This window comes from Anser cygnoides, chromosome 21 (assembly GCF_040182565.1).
Source record: "Anser cygnoides isolate HZ-2024a breed goose chromosome 21, Taihu_goose_T2T_genome, whole genome shotgun sequence".
Taxonomy (NCBI): domain Eukaryota; kingdom Metazoa; phylum Chordata; class Aves; order Anseriformes; family Anatidae; genus Anser; species Anser cygnoides.
Genome location: NC_089893.1, coordinates 2,960,454 through 2,976,125, shown reverse-complemented (window position 1 = coordinate 2,976,125; position 15,672 = coordinate 2,960,454). Strand labels below are relative to the sequence as shown.

The 15,672-nt window shown below is 51.5% G+C and overlaps 1 long non-coding RNA gene across 1 annotated transcript; it reads left to right on the top strand.

Annotated features, from left to right (window-relative positions):
* Positions 1-823: 823 nt before the first annotated feature.
* LOC106039705 (uncharacterized) lies at positions 824-15,001 on the top strand. The gene is made up of 2 exons (XR_010826226.1): positions 824-914; positions 14,477-15,001. It is a non-coding gene; the product is annotated as an uncharacterized lncRNA (long non-coding RNA).
* Positions 15,002-15,672: the final 671 nt, after the last annotated feature.

Below are 15,672 nucleotides of genomic sequence, written 5' to 3'. Positions count from 1 at the left end.
CAGCAGGGACCGGAGCCCTCGTGCTGATGCTAAGATAACACACTGGGTAATAGTTTTCGACATATTTCATTGAAATATAACAAAATATTTGCATAGCATTATTAGATAAATGGGAGCTGACTGGAGGCAGAGCTCATTTGGAAATCCGATATGAAAATTCATTTAAAATGAAAGAATATGGAAGCTTAAGTTTATGGTAATAGACTGATCACAGGGAGTAGCTAATGACTCCCAACAAATACGTCTCAGCCACGATATCCTCTTCCCCTGCGTGGCTGCTGCCCTCCGCATGCTCCTGCGTTCGCTGGCTCTTGTGCAGAGGATGGGAGTGCCTGATGCTGCTGCTGTTAGCAAAACCCTGACTTTTAGGGGTGAAATGGCTGTCAGCTCTGACCCGGCCCAGGATGGAGAAGGGCAGAGCCAGCAGGGCACAGGGACGGGGCAGCTGGGCACGATGGAGCACGGGAAGGGGTTTAGCTTGGGTTTAATTCCCATCTCCCGATGCTAAAGCAGATTGAAATGAAGCGACTGAAAAGCTGCAGATGAGAGGTGGGGAAATTAATAATGTCATAGTAATGGTAGCAATGAGTGGCTGTACATGTGCTAATTAGTTTGGAGCCCTCTCTCCAACTTCATTGCAGTCCGCGTGCCAGTTTAATCAGCTCATCGTGAGCCGAGCAGCGGCGAGAAGCTCTCAGGTGAGCTCGAGCTCTGCTGCCCACCTGAGCTGAGTTCTGCTCATTAACAACCAAGGGCTTCAGCAGGAGCTGCAGGGATAATTGGGCAGATTGAGAGCCTTGAAATAGAGGTAGGCTTCCCCCCACCAGCCCTAGGGCTGCAGGACTTGGGCCAGGTGGGGCCTTCTTGTGCTGCTGGGATGAGGAGGAGCTGCTCTCCAGCCTTGGAAAGCCCAGGCAAGTCCCTCCCCAAAATGTGGGGCTTTTGTACAATTTATGGGCTTTGGAGGGGAGAAGTGGAGGTCTGATTGTGGGGTGCTGTGTGTGTGAGGGCCGCCTTTCTCTGTGCTGCAAAGGGTCTCTGAGTCCCAAGTTGTGAAGCACTCTGTGCCGTATCCTTGCATCTGAATGGCCTCAGGTGCCAGGGGAGTGAATCAGCTGCTGCCTGCCTTGGTGGTTTGAGCTGTGGGGAGCTGCGCTGGGGTCTCTGCTGCCTGGAAGGATGTGCTGCTGTCCCCTGGGAGAGCCGTTCCTCGGGAGCCTTCTGCAGCCCTTCTGTGGCACGCATCAGACCCTGCGCCCTGGCTGGTGGCTGGGGTGAGGATGAGTAACGGGGTGCTGAGAAACCTTATCAACCCACAGCAAAACAGGCAGATGGGCTCTGCAAGAGGTTTCCAGGGAGTGTTGGAAGGCAAAAGAAGGGTTGTGTTGTGTGGGACCAAAGACAATGTAAAAAAGGTCTCTGTAGCCACCTGTGACACAGATAAAGGCACGCATTGAATTTCTGGCTTTCAACATTTTAGCTAAGTTTCTCCTTTTAAGTTCCTGGTAGGTGTGGGAGGTGAAGCAGTGTGGGAGGGAAGATGGAAGGAAGAGCAGATGAAAAAGAGGATAAAACATGACACGCAAATAGGCAACTGCACCTTCTTTGTCTCTTTTCAGTCGTTTGCCCTTCATTTGTCACAAAGGTTTGGAGGAAGCCTTGTCTTTGGGGTGTTGGGCGGGATGCTGGGTGCTGAGTCACAGGCGGCCTTTGGGAAGACGTTGGCCAATCCCCCTGGTCCTCATACCAAAATGGGCTGTTGCAGGGGTTTGTTGCTGAAGGAAGGATGAGGGGGCAGAGATGCTGTGCCTGGTGCCCGCTCGTGGGCCCCAGTGAGGGTGCCTGGCTTGGTGTCCCCAAGCACTGGTGGCCCTGGGGGCAAGGTGGTCCTTGAAGGGCAGCTCCTTCCACACGTGTAGGCCAGGCCTTTTGGTGTGCTGAGGACAGGCTAGCAGAGGGTTAAGCTAATTTAATCCACTTGCTCATTGTACAAAAACAAAGGCAGTCTATCTTTAAATTACATAAAGAGTCTGCAAGCAGCCTTCATTTAGAGCTTTCTTCAGAAACCGGCTGCCCGTGGACTTCTACAGGCAGTCGATACTTTAATCTTGATATTTCACTAACAAAAATGTTTCTCAGAAGGCTAAAAAAAGAAAACTGCTACTCGCAATGTAGAGAGGTAGAGATTTTTCTGCACAAAATCACGCATGAGAATAGCAGGGAGAAAACTTCCCAGCCGGCAGTTTAATAGCGGGCTCCCTCGCCCGCGTGTCGATGGCGTTCCTATTAGTATTCGGCGCTGGTGCGAGAGCCACTTAGGCCTAAAGACAGCTTCGCACAGACACAATTGAAATGTTTTTATAAATGACCAGCAGAGTTTGAGTGACATGCCCTTCTTAAGCTAAATAAAATTAAAGATAAACCTTCTAAAAAATACATGAGCTAAACATCCCTTCTGTGCTTCATTATGCAAATGCTCCTGCCTATTGCTGCGGCAATTAGCTGCCTCCCTCAAGGTGCTCGGTGGCTTGGGGGTGGCAGGATGAGAGACCTGGCCCCTCGCCTGTGCACCCCTTCCCCTTCTTCTCCTCCCTGGGGACTGCAAATGAGCCACGGGATCGGAGTGCTGATGGGGTACGAGGAGGTGCTTCCTTGCTGCAGTTGGGATGAAAATATTGGCTGCTTGTTGAAGCTGGTTTTTGGGTGAAGTTTTTAAATGTTCTGCTGTAGATGTTTGCTCAGTTCTGCTGTAAATACTTGCTTGGTTTTGGTGAAAATAAGTGGTGTGGTTGGGGGTGTCTCTGCTCACCCTGTCCTTGCTTCAGTGGGGCTGGGAACTGGGTGGGAGACTCGTAATTTGTGCTCCTGCTGTGGGTGGCATCGTGCTGCTGCTGTGAGGGGATGCTGGCGCTGGGCTGCTGGGCAGCAGCCCCTGCCGTGCCTCCCCCAAACCACTGCCCTGCTTGCTAGTCAATGGGCTGCGAGTGTTTCTGCTGTGGCTTCCTGTCTAATTGCCTTTGTCCTTGTTAACATGTTCTCCCCTTCTTTGCGCTCCCCCTAATGAGTAACTCCTACTTGATGTACAAGATGTAAGTATACAAGTTATTAATCTTCCACCAAAGCAATTACATCAGCACGAAATTCCTCACTGACGGTGCGCTTGTTCTGCTATTGCCCCCTTATCAGGTTAGCAATTTCAGATCTGCATTAAGTGTTCAGAAATCAATTTTCAGCTTATTTTGTGCTACAAAATTTGCCATGCCTGAATCTGTGATACTAATTGAACAAGAGCAATTGATGTTTTAGTAGTAATTAAAGATGGTAATTATTACCAAATCTCCCCATGGCCCCATGTGCTTGCTTTGGACTTGTCAAAACCAGAGGCAGGCGGAATCAATCTTAATAAAGCTGGTACTTCAAAGTGTCTTCCCAGTGATGGTTTCCCACAAGGTTGGTGATAGTGGTAGAGGAAGATGGGGACAAATTATGAAGCCTTGTAGAATGCAGGGACACTAGTGGATGTTTCCTAATTTTTAGAAGTCTTTAACCAAAATGAAAACTTCTCGTTGCTGCTTAATGGAAGAATCCCTGTGTGGGTGGTTTGGAGATCACAGGGATGAGGTCTTGTGTGTGGGTAGCCTGGCTGAGCCTGACTTGTCCTCTTGCTAACAGCCTGCAAGGACCCATGCATTTGCCCCTCTCTTCATGCAATGTATAGTGCTGCTTGGTAGCCTTTCCAGACCTCAGGGAGCTGTGCTGCGTGGCGAGATGCTGACCTATCTATTAACACCTATTTTAGGGACACTTTTGCCCTCTGATGCCAGACCCGAGTGCCTGCTGCCATTGCTGACAGCCTGATCGGTGGGTGGGCATGCAGCTCACAGAGCAGCACTAAGCAGCCCGGGCCTCCGGCCCTGAGGAGGAAGAAGGAAAACGCTGGGCAGTGTCTTGCAGGGCCCCCAGCAGGCTGCTGGCTGCAGGCATTTATTTCCCAGGCTCGCTGGTTTCTGTTGCTCTGCAAGGCAAATCCTCCGTCTCTGGTGAGATGGCTTCTGACTGATATTTATACAAGCAAAAGCAGGATCAGGCCTGCTGAATCGCAGTCTGCTTGTCCCCATGGAAACAGATGTGGGATGCTGCAGAGCTGATCTCGCAGCTCGAACTCTGCGCGTCGGCCCTTGTCCCCGGTCCCTCGCAGAAGAGCCCTCCAGCAGGAGGGGGGAGCCAGCCCTGATATCCATTTTGTCTTTGGAGAGCGAGCCCCTTCTCTTTAGGGGAAAAAATGGAAATGTAATCAGATCAGCTTGTATAGTGCAAATAGAAAATCAGTTTTAATAAAGCCAGAAGAAATGCAAAGCAGCTGCTTGTGATGGAAATGGTGTTAAATAGACACCTCTTTAAGAAAAAGCAGCTCCGGGGATGTTGATCGGGGAGGCGCGCAGCCTTGGGCTCGCTCCTGCTGCTCGCTGAGCGGCAGCACCAGCAGCCCGCACAAGCAGGAATGGCTTCGAGGGTTGGTTCATGTGTGGCGAGGTGGCGCAGGGCCCCAAAGGCACCTGCAGACCCCCGGGGTGCCCAGGAGGCTTCCCCTCTGCCTGGGGAGCGGCTCCTGCTGGCTCTGCTCGCTCCGAGGCACTGCAGTTCTTAATTACAGCTCTGAGGAGGCACTTTGGCTTTATTGCTTTCATTTATTACACGCAGACCAGTGTCTGTTTTCTGAAGCAGCTATCTGGTCAAATCGTGGTTGATAAGCAATACTGGCCTGTCTTTTTAAGACAGCCAAAATTTATCACTTTTTATTTATTTATTTTGCAAGTCTGTGGCGGTGGCATGTATTTTTCTTCAAGTGACATTTTGCAAAAGGCTTTATTTTCCCATTCAGCCCTAAGAGGGAAAAAAAAAAATGAAGGAGCAAGCCAGCTCTGTAATAAAATCCACATGGAGGTAAAGGAGGTACCTTGGTGCTCAGTTGCAGTGGTGCAGTGACTGCTGGACTGCTCAGGTGGTGGAGCAGTTGTCCACCACTATTTATTTTTTAAATTGGGTGCTGAGTGGCACCGGGCTTTCTGAGCAGTGGTAGCAGATGGCGTGGTGCTGGGACTTGCTCTGCACCCTGCTGCTGGTCTGTCCATGCTGGAAGCACTGTAGGGGCAAGGAGTGAAGCAGGTGGGACAGGGATGGTGTCTGGGAGAGGCTTGTGAGGCTGTGCCTAGCAATACGTGAGTCTTTAAATCTCTCCCCTTCCTTGCAGGCACAGCTCCACTTATAGTGAAAATTGTCCCAGCAAATGAAACAAAACAAGAAGAAATTTAATGCGTGAAACTGTTATTAGAGCCCTGAGGGACAGGCTCCCTTAAAGCTTCCTTTAATGAGATTACAGGTGTGATGCTTTTTATGTCTGTTATGCTGTGCCAAATGGGTTTCAAGCCTGTTCAGTGCCAGCCGGCTGTGACTTCTGCAGAGCCACGATGGGAAAGCTGAGCAGGGACACCCAGACCCCAGTGAGTGTCCCCAGCTCCCCGGGAGGGCAGAGGCCCCGCTGTCTGAGCGGCTGGCGCAGGCTGTGCTCGCTGCCCCAAGGGCAGGCTCTCCCTTACCGGCTGCACGGAGCAGCAGCTCCATGTCGCTGTACTTGGATGGTGCCCTCGATTCTGTGAGGGCTTTTAGCAAGGTGTCCCGTGGGACTGCAGCCAGGCACCTGCTGGTCCAGCTCTGAAACAACCTCTGGGTGCAGAGCCCAGGGCAGCATCCCCAGTTTGTCCCCAGCCATAGGCATTCCTGCACTGCTCCTTGCCTGGGGTGGTGCTGGGGAGCAGGGTGAGCCCCAGCTCATGCCGTTGGGAACCACAATCAATCCCCAATTATTGATGGGAACAAATAGGTTAAACCCCCCAGCACTGCTTTTGTCCTCTGTTTCTTTCCTCCAATGGGTGGAAGATGCTCCGTGGATAATAAAGGACAGCGTTTCCCCTTTGATATCAATCCTTGTCTCAAAGGAAAGAGTCAGACGTTTGGAAGGGAGAAAGGAATTGAAAGGCACACAAAGCAAAAGGCACGATCTATAATTGGCCAGCTGTAATTTCATAATTCATCTCTGTGAAACACAATGAAATTAAAAGAGTTTAGATTCCAAAGTGTAATGATCATCAATTAAATTCTGCTGGGGCTGAGCTTCCTTCTCATTTGAATTTTATTTTATTATTATTATTTCTCTGTGATTGCAGGAGGATGAAAACAAAAGCTGCTGCTGTTAGAGGTTGCTGTGGCGGGGCTGGTGGGGAAGCAGTTGGGGAGAATTAGAGACAGCAATTACTGCTGGGTGACAGAGAAAACCGAGGGAAAGGAGGTTTTTCCTCTGCCTTGCACCAGTCTTAGGCAGGGGAATCCATCATTCTGAGTCTAATCAGCTAATGCTGATAAACTGCCAGCAATAACTGACAATTGAACTGTGGGTTTTGGGCTGGGAGTTCATTCATTTTGAAAGTGCCATAACTAACCCATTAAAAACAGAAAAGCAAAAAAGAAAAGCCCTGGCCCCTGCCTGGGTCCCCTAATGAAGGCTGCTGTTTATTCTTTTAAGTGTGGATGATGATGTGTTTAGCAGCTATTGATGCCGGCGGTTTAGCCGAGGCTGGAAAAGCTGCTTGATGCATTGAAGAAAGGCGTTGGTGTTCATCCCTGGCAGCGCTGGCCCTGGGTGCTGTTCCTGCACGTAATGCCGGGGGAGCTGGGCTGAGCCTGCTGCGCTGCTGGTGGGGGGCACCGGGACGGGCTCTGGGCAGGGCAGGGCTGAAGCTTGCTGGGTTACATCTCACAGGATCAGGCTCCGAAAATATGGCGCTGGGGTAGTACATAACAGCGTCTATGGCAGTTCCCTCGGGGAATTACCTCCCATCGATTGGATCGCTTATTGTCTCCGTGTTAAATTACTGATGCAAATAGTCAGGCTATGCTTGCTCTGCTTGCAAGCTGCTTTTTAAATGGTAAAGCCTCGCTTAGGAGTGCAGCTACGGTCGGTGTATGTTCACTTACGTTTCTGTGGTTAAATACACATTGACAAACGCCACAATCGTGCGGTGCTCTGGATAAATGCAGCTCCGGCAAGGTGCAAGCTGAAGCAGGGCGGCAGTGGCTTCCCCTCTTGTACCTCTCTTAGGCAGACAGTGCCTGAAGTTGAGCAGGGGAGAATATGCAGAGAGTGATTTCACACCAGGACAGCAGATCACACAAACTGCTCTCTGCAGGATCTTCTGCACAAGGGCTGAGGAACCAAGGGGCATGTGGCAGCTGCCTGGGCTAATTCATTACCCTGAGAACCGGGGTCACTTCCCCAGCCATGCGTCCCCTCGGTCTGCCCCAGAGAGCTCGGCTTTTACCAAGGCCTCCGTCATCGTTTGAAGCTCTGTGGACAGAGGTTTCCAGATTTATATACACGTGGGACCTAGATAGCCAGCTTCCCTTAATTTAAAAGGAGTCGCTTTTCCAGTAAATCACAAAGCTGGGGAGTGGCTGCTGTAGTTGTGCATCCTGTGTTACTGGGAGTGGGGAAGTTCCCAAGCGGCTTTTTGTTTAGCAGGGGAGATTTCTCACCAAAACACCCCGTTGGGGTTGCAGTTTCCAGGTGCTGAGAACCCTTTTACGAAATTCCTCTGCTTAATTACCCTTGCTGTAAAACTGTGCACCTGATGTCTGGTCTGCATTTGTCTGGCTTTCACTTCCAGCAACTGAGTTTTTTACACCTTTGTTGTTAGACTGAAGAGCCCTCTACTATCAATTTTTTTGTTCTCTGTGTAGGTATTTAAAGGCTTTGATCAAGTCACCTCATCACCTTCTCTTTGTTAATCTGGAAAGACTGAACTCCTTGAGACTTTTGCAATAAGGCAGGAATTGTGCCTCTGCGTCCCTCGGCTGCTTTGAAAATCCCAGCCAGAGAGTCTAAGGTTGGGCACCTGAAAACGAGAGGGTATTTAGAGAACTCACCCCATTACGTCTTTGTGCTCTTCTCCCCCTTTTTGCACCGGGCTTTGAGATTAGAGGGCTTGTGCTAGCCACGGTTGGAAAGTTTCTGTTCATTTTCTCTCCTTTTTTCTCCTGTGATGGATGGTAACTCCTCAGAAATGGCGTTCCCAGGGAAGCACTGGCTCTTTTGAGTGTTCCCCCCCAGCTGCACTCTGCCCTGTGCTGGTGTGCCTGCCCCCGTGTGCCTGGGGGAGATGGGGAATTGCTGCTTTCTGCTTGCTTCTCCTTTGCTACTTGGCCTCTGCAGGCAGGGTGAGTGCTGTGTTTGCAAATGTTGTGGTCTGGTATTTTTTCCCCCCTTGGTGGTGGTAGAAGAAAATGTTGTCTGTCTTTGGGGAGGTGGGAGCAGCAGCATATGCGAGTTATTTTCCTGGAGAGCTGAAAATGACTGCGTGTTCATCTTAGAAAGCTTTCATGGATCAGTCAAGGAGGGCTCGCTTTAATCTAGACCCAGCAGACCCTTCTGCACAACATATTTAGGAGGTTGCACAAGTTAGCTCCAGGAAAGCCTCCTGGGAGCCCACTAAAGCCTATCATCAAAGATGCTTAGTCTTTGCAGGAAACATTGTGCAAAGACTAAATGATCCAGAAAGGGTGTATCACCTCAAAGGGGTCTGCTTCCCAGCCTTGCTCTGAATTTCAAATTCCTCCCTGTGCTGTGGCCCAGCTCGGTCCCTAAAGGACCAAAGTGCAAGCTGCTCACTGATGGTTTTCAGGACCAGGCTTACCTGGGCACATAGCTCAGATGTCCCCAGCGTGCCACGTCCCTGGCACTGGGCATGGCAGTGTGGTGGCCTCCAGCAGAAGAGAAAACCACTTGTGCTTGACAATTCCCCTTCCTGCCCTGAGTCCCATGCTCTGGAGAAGGCATTTCATGGGTGAAGGTGCTCAGCGATGCTGGGGGTGGCTCTGCCCTACGGGGGGCTGGCAGAGCCCATCTGTGTGCTGCTCCCTTGATGCTGACTGCCTCCGAGGTGTGATGCTGCTGGGCAGGGCAGTGCTGGCAGGGGAGGAAGGCTTCCCCCCCCAGCTGCCCCGCTGTAATGACTTGTCAGGAATGTGAGGATGGACGGGGCGCACCAGGCCCTGATGAGATGATACAGCAAAGATTCCATTTCATCTCGAATTTGACATTAAACTTTAATAGTCTCAAGGACAAGAAGCCAAGAGATATCAGATGTAATGAGATAAAGCAAAGTTTCTCTGACAGCAAATTTGATCACAAATGGGCTCTGAGATTGCTTCTTTGATATAAATGAAACATAATTCATCTTCCAGTGCCTTGAATGGGCTGTGAGGCCATGTATAATAACAGTGTCGCCATTGCCTAGCTCTGACAAGTGCCTGCATGGCACGAGGGGACAGGGCCCCGAGACCCTGCTGCTCTCCTCTGTGCCCCGGAGGGGACCCCGAGGCAGGAAAGTGCTGCCAAGAGCTGGCGAGCAGCTTGCAAGTACCTGTGCTGCTCCCATGTGCTGCTCTGTGCCCTGGTGTCGGGGGCTGCTGGGGGTGAGAGCGTGGTGGGGCTGTGCTCCTGTCCCAGGGGGTCGCTGTCACCCAGCCCCAGCTGGCTTGGGCAGCACCAAGCTGCTGAGCACCAGCCCCGTCTGTGCAGGGATCTGTGGTTTTAGCTTTTGCAGTGGAAAGCAGAATGTGGATGGTCCCTGCAGAAGTGCCCAAAGGGTCAGTGGGACGTGGGACAGGGAGCACAGTGCTGGCAGAAATCTCATTCCTGCTTGCTCAGGCTGCTGCAGCCAAAACTGGAGGCCACGATGCTGAGGTTTGCTCCTCACATGGCTGTGCTGCTTTGCCCAGGTGATGACTTCCCTCCTCCACCAGGACACTGGCGTTTGCAGGTAGTGCATAAGGAAGCAAATAACATTTCTTCTGTGTGGCTGCAGTAACCACTGGGTTCTGTGCTCTGGCATTTTTTGTTTTGCTCCTGCTTGTGCGAGCCCTTGGCTCACGTGTGTTCCCATGAAGGGTTTCCAGCTGCCTGCACACTCGGAGGCTGCTGTGCCTCGCCTGCTCAACCAGCAAGCCGAGGTGCAGCTCCTGCTCTGGAGGACCCAATCCTGTGACCATTGTTAAGGCATAACGAGGAATGACACAAATGAAGCAAATACATCTGAGCTGCCCAGAGACCGAAATAAGTTCACGTAGCAGGTTCATTGAACAATTGTGAATAACAAAGCTATTTGCTAAAATCTATCTGATTGCAGTTAGCTGAGCAAAGAAAAGGGCCAAATTAATTGGGTAAATCATTTGTGACAGAGTCAGCCAAGCTCTGGTTGTGAAGATTAATTAGTTGGTGTTTGAAGAGATTGAAAAGAGTTGAAAGATTGCCAAATGCTATCAATTAGTCATTTGGAAAGTAGCACCAGCAAGGAGGGCATGGCACCTGGCTCTGTGGAGCACGGGGAGTTGGTGCTCGGGCCAGGAGGGCGGCAGCCTGATGTTGGAAAACCCAACGATGATCCCAAATCCTGCACTGTTTGTTTGAGCCAGGCCATACCCTGGGCTCAGCAGGGTTTGGGAACAGTGTGAGCCTTGGCAGCTGTTGGAGGAAGGTTTGAGGAGCGGGGTCTGGGGTTGGGAAGGGGAGCAGGGAGCTGTGAGCACTGTGCACAGAGGCTGAGGGTAACAGCTGGAGTATAAATGCAATAGCAAAGCAGGTGGGATATGAGTTTGCTGGGTGCTTTAAAGCCCTCTTTGTGAGAATCAACATGTCCCTGGGTGGTAGAGGAGAGGTCTCATACCAGCTGAGAGCATTTGTCTCGATGGCAACTTGCTCTGTGGAGCTGATCTGCCTGTGCCCGGTGCCCCGGCACTGCTGTGAGCGCTGCTCTGCTCGTCTCCAGCAGCCTGGAGGAAGACCTTGGGGCTGACAGTGCTGACACTGTAATTATAATGGATTCATTTTGCACCATTTCCTGATCTTGTTATTATCTTTGTCATCAGAATTAATTTAGCTCTGTGTTTTTCCTTCCCCTCTCCCTTCCCCTTTCTCATTACAAGTGTCTTGGAGAGGATGTGACAGCCTTGTAATGGGCAGCGTGGCAGGTGAGACGTGGAGGTGATCTCCAGTGGCGTGACCTTTCCTGCTGCCTCGGCGGTGGTGCTGAGCTGTGGGGCCGTGCTCCTGGCCTCATTGTGACACTGGGAGCCTCCGTGCCCTGCCTGCCCCCCAGCTCAGGGGGCATCCCCCGCTGCATCCCTGCCCCTGCTCATGGAGAGATCACGGTGGCAGTGAAACATTCCCTTTCTCCACGGCTGTGTCGGGCTGGGTTCCAGGGTCTCCCTGTATTTTGCCTACAGGTGTCTCTCTTGAGCAGCTCTGGGGTGCTCTGAATCAGGCTACAAATATCGCACCGAGGGGGGATTGCTCCTGATGCAGCCCCCCTGCACACATCTGGGGGCAAACACCATCAGTGAGTGGGGTGGGACAGAGGCGTCCTGCCACGAGTGCAGCACTTGATACTTTTCTTAATTTGCATGACGAACTTGGTTTATTTGTTAATTAACAGACATGCCTGCGATTACCTGTGTTTTAGGTATGGTTTAAGGTGAGGGTTCCCTTTGGGGAGCTGCGGGGAAGGCAGAGGTGATGGGGCAGCTGGGCACAGTCCCATTTGCATGGGAGGTGCGGGTGTGTGGAGTCAGGAGCCGGACAGATGAGAAATTTGGCTGTGAGCCTCTGCTTGGTGTTCCCCCAGGTCCCCACTGGGTCCTTCCTCTGCACACTGATTGGAGATGTGGGAAACGGGGCTGCCTTGAAGACCACCAGCGCACTTATAGCTGAGCGAGTGTTCTCTGCTTGCCTTGGAAGAGGTTTGGTTTGCCCAGGGCCTTACACTTGGTGCAGATTTCTTGTTGTGATTGCAGATACGTTAATTGTCTGTGGGGAAACGAACAGGAGGTTTTTGCATGATAAAGAAGCCTGAAAATCAAGGATGACAGCTGCTTCATTTTCTATTTAAAAAAAAAATTATTATCATTAAATTGCTTCTAGTGGCCTGTAATATTTTTGTACAGTCGCAATTACAGCTCTTGGAGGATTAAACTGCATGCACACACACAACCTGTTAACTTAGTCTAAAGGGCAGCAATGAAGCTCCCCAGTGCAGAGAACCAACACTTCTACCTCACCCCATTTAGCCTAATGAGGCCAGCATGCCGTAAAACCAGAATGCACACGAGCAGGCTTGGATTGTAGGGAACAGAGGTTTGGTCCTGAGCTCAGGACCGACTGGCAGCAGCGCTGGGGCTCCCTGTTAGCATTTGGGTCCAGTGCTGTTGTGCTCCCACTTGTTAGCCTGCCAGCTGTTCTTGCTGGAGAAGGAGTCTGGGATGGTTCTGTGATTTTTTTTCCCTTTTTTTTCAGTGACAAAAATGACATTTGCTGTTCTCAGATACGTAGCTTAATCGTGCTCCATGAACACAGCCCGTGCTCCTGCTGTGATTCCCCAGCATCTGCTGGAGCTGCAGCCAGCAGCGCTGGGAGGATGGGGCACTGCATCCAGCGTGCTCTCCTCGTGCTTTCCCTTCCTGGCTCTGGAAAATAGCACTTGTGTTTTCCAGTGATGCTGTGCGGTGAGAGATTTTTCATTCCCTTCGCGCCCCCCCATGTGTTGCATTGTGCTAAAACGCAATGGGCTGAGTGCAGGCTGTTGATGGGGTCCTTCCTGCCTGAAACTCCTGGTGAATATGAAAAGTCGAATTGATTCCCTCTAATAAATGAAGCAGTTGGATGTCTCATTTGTAACTTGACATCCACGCCGGCGCTTCAGCTGCTGCTTCTCACCCCTGGCTGGGAGATGCACTTATTAAGATGGCATTCTGCGAAGTTATTGCCATTTACCGGGAGCCAATCTATCTGCAATTCGCTTCGGGTCGGGAAGGAGCTGCTGGTGGGGGCAGAGAGCTGGGGGTGGGGGAGAGGTCTGGAAGGGCTTTTGGATGTCTACTTTCTGCCGATAGATCACTGTCTTGTTCATCGTCTGCTGCTGAAGGAGATCATTTGCTAACCTGGCAGGGACTCGGGGTGCACTTTGTGCAGCCTGGGAGTGGCTGCGGTGAGCTGTGCATGTGCCAGCCTCTGTCTGGGCTGTGTGGGGCTCGCCGTGACTTACCGAGGGACATCTTGGTGCAAGGCTACGTGCTGCGGGGCAGTCTGTTGGGCATTCCCTTGGTGCCCATCTCTGATCCCCACAAAGCTGATGGAGGTCAAAAATGTTGCCTTTTGTAGAGGAGCAGGAAATGTGGTGGGGACCCTCGTCCTGGGCAGCACCTTATTCTGCGAGGTCTTTGGTGATGGAAACAATTTTGCCCACTTCCCCTCCCCTCTGCTTTTCTGTTGTGGCTCCTCCGCAGGATTAAAAACAATCACGATAAATCAGAAACCCTCCCTTGGTCTCGGCAAGATGCTGAGAACCAGGAATAAGAGTTTATCCATCCTAAATAATAATGCACTGGAGTTGCCAGCTCCCTGCTGGCTCGATTTGCATGATGCTAAAAATCAATGACCCAGGTGACTCTTTGATGCACAGAGAAGAGAGTCCAAAGGACTCAGTGCTGGACTATCCAGGGACACGCACGGTGCTAGAAGCTATTAACAGTGAGGACATTGTCATGGGCTAAACATGCCCTGGATTTCACACCAATCTAACAAAGGGAGTTAGTTGCTGTGAGTGCAGAGCCTGGGCTGATTAAATCTTTGTTTAAGAGCTCCAGAGCTCCATTACCTACATCAGGAGGGAGTTAATTAAATAAGGAAGGTGGGAGGTGGCAGCTGATGTGGCTGGGGGCATCTCCACGGAGGCACAGCTCCAGCACGGTGCGAGGCTCTGCTCACACGTTTGCTCTCTGGACACCATGCCAGACGAGAGCAAGCCTTCAAACCCTGTCTGGTCACGTCAGGGCTGGTGCTTCTCGGAGGGGGTGACATGCAGGATTTCAGTGCCACTGTCTCTTCTGCAGCCCCTGCTATTCCTTTCCTTTACTCTGGTTTTCCCTGGAAATCAGTTTTTCCAGGAATTTGTGTGCTTCTGGGTCTGCCCCATCCCTGCTGTCAGCACCATCCTGCAGCACTTGGCCTGGTGAGAGCGGAGCAGTGCTTTCCCTGGGGACCTGTGGCTGCCCCTCCTGTTTGTTCCTGCAATTATTCCTCGAACTGCCTCGGTGCAGATGAGGTGTGGGCACTGATGCCCTCCTGTGCAGGGAGTGTTTGGGTACTGGCACTGCTGCCTTTGCTGTCGCTGCCAAGCACTCTTGTGGAGGAGCACAATTCCACCTGGCTCCACGTTTGAGGAGCACAGTGGGGATGAGCTGATGGCAAATCAGCAGAATCCCCCTCCAACACCAATAAAACAAGCTTCTCTCCAGGATCCCTATTTGTTATTTGGGTATCAGGTTGGCCGTAATCTGTTTCCATTTTCATTACGTGCGTCCCTCTCAGGAGCCAGAGGCTCAGTGGCAGGCACCCCGCTGCTTCCATTTGACTGCACGAGGCAGTAGATGAGATTCCTGTCTGCTGCATGGAAGATCCCCAGTGATATCAGCTAGATACGCAAGAGGGACCTGGAGGAATATTTATTGGAGTGGAAGACATCGCAAGCTATTGTAGTGAGACGCATAATTTCTCCCTGCTCTCACACTTGCTCTCTTCTGATGACTTGTAACAAATCACACAAAGGGTATTTCCACGAGGAGGGACTGTTGCTGGCCTGCACCCAGCAGCACTGGGTGAAACATCTGTGGAGCGTCCCTGCTGGTGGAGCTGGGTGCGGGTTTGGGCTCTGCATCCCCAGGCAATGCTCCTGCACGTGTTCAAACCAGCACCAGCTCCTTCCACGGGTTTGTGCTTGGTGAGCTGATGCCAGGGAGGAAGGTGAGCTGCAGCGGAGATGAAATATCACGCAGCACAGCGTAACGTTGCTCACTTGACATCGCAGAGCCTGGAACCCGTTGGTCCCTCTGGTAGCACTGAGCCTGCTCGGATTTGGCAGTGAATCTCAGGCTTCAGCAGAGCATGGTGGATGCTAGGAACAAGTGTGTCAGTATTTCATTGCCTGCCTGATGCTGTCCTGCGCTGCCTTTCCTGGAAAGAGACAGATGTACTGGCTGTATTTACTGATGGGGAAACAGGGAGAGTGCTGGTGCCTTCCCAAAGCCACCCTCGATCACAGGAGATGCTGCATCAGCTGCTGCATGTTGAGTCCGTGATACGCTGTGGACAGGGCAGCCTGCACAGTGCCTCTTGGCTGAGCTCTCCTCCTCCTCCCAAGCACAGCCCCCACGTGTGGCACCAGCGGGCAGCCCCTGTCCACACTGCCTGGGCACTGCTGGCTCCGGGTGCCAGAGATGCTAAAGCAAATCTAATGAAATATGCAAGAAAGTGGTGCAAATAATTTTAATCTGTCAGTGCTGGAGACAGCAAAAGGTGAAAATAATGAAAAGAAGCCCAGATGATGTCTGACATCCTGGCTATATCAGCTGGAACAGACACTTCATTAAAGTGCTGCAGTCCCTGGCCAGGCACGGGAAGGGGAGATGTCAGTTAATGATCTCTTACTTGTGGCACATTGGAGCAGCAGGGCCAAAAACCTCCTCTCCTGGGATGAGCTGGGGAACTGGTGAAATAAGTGGGAAAAG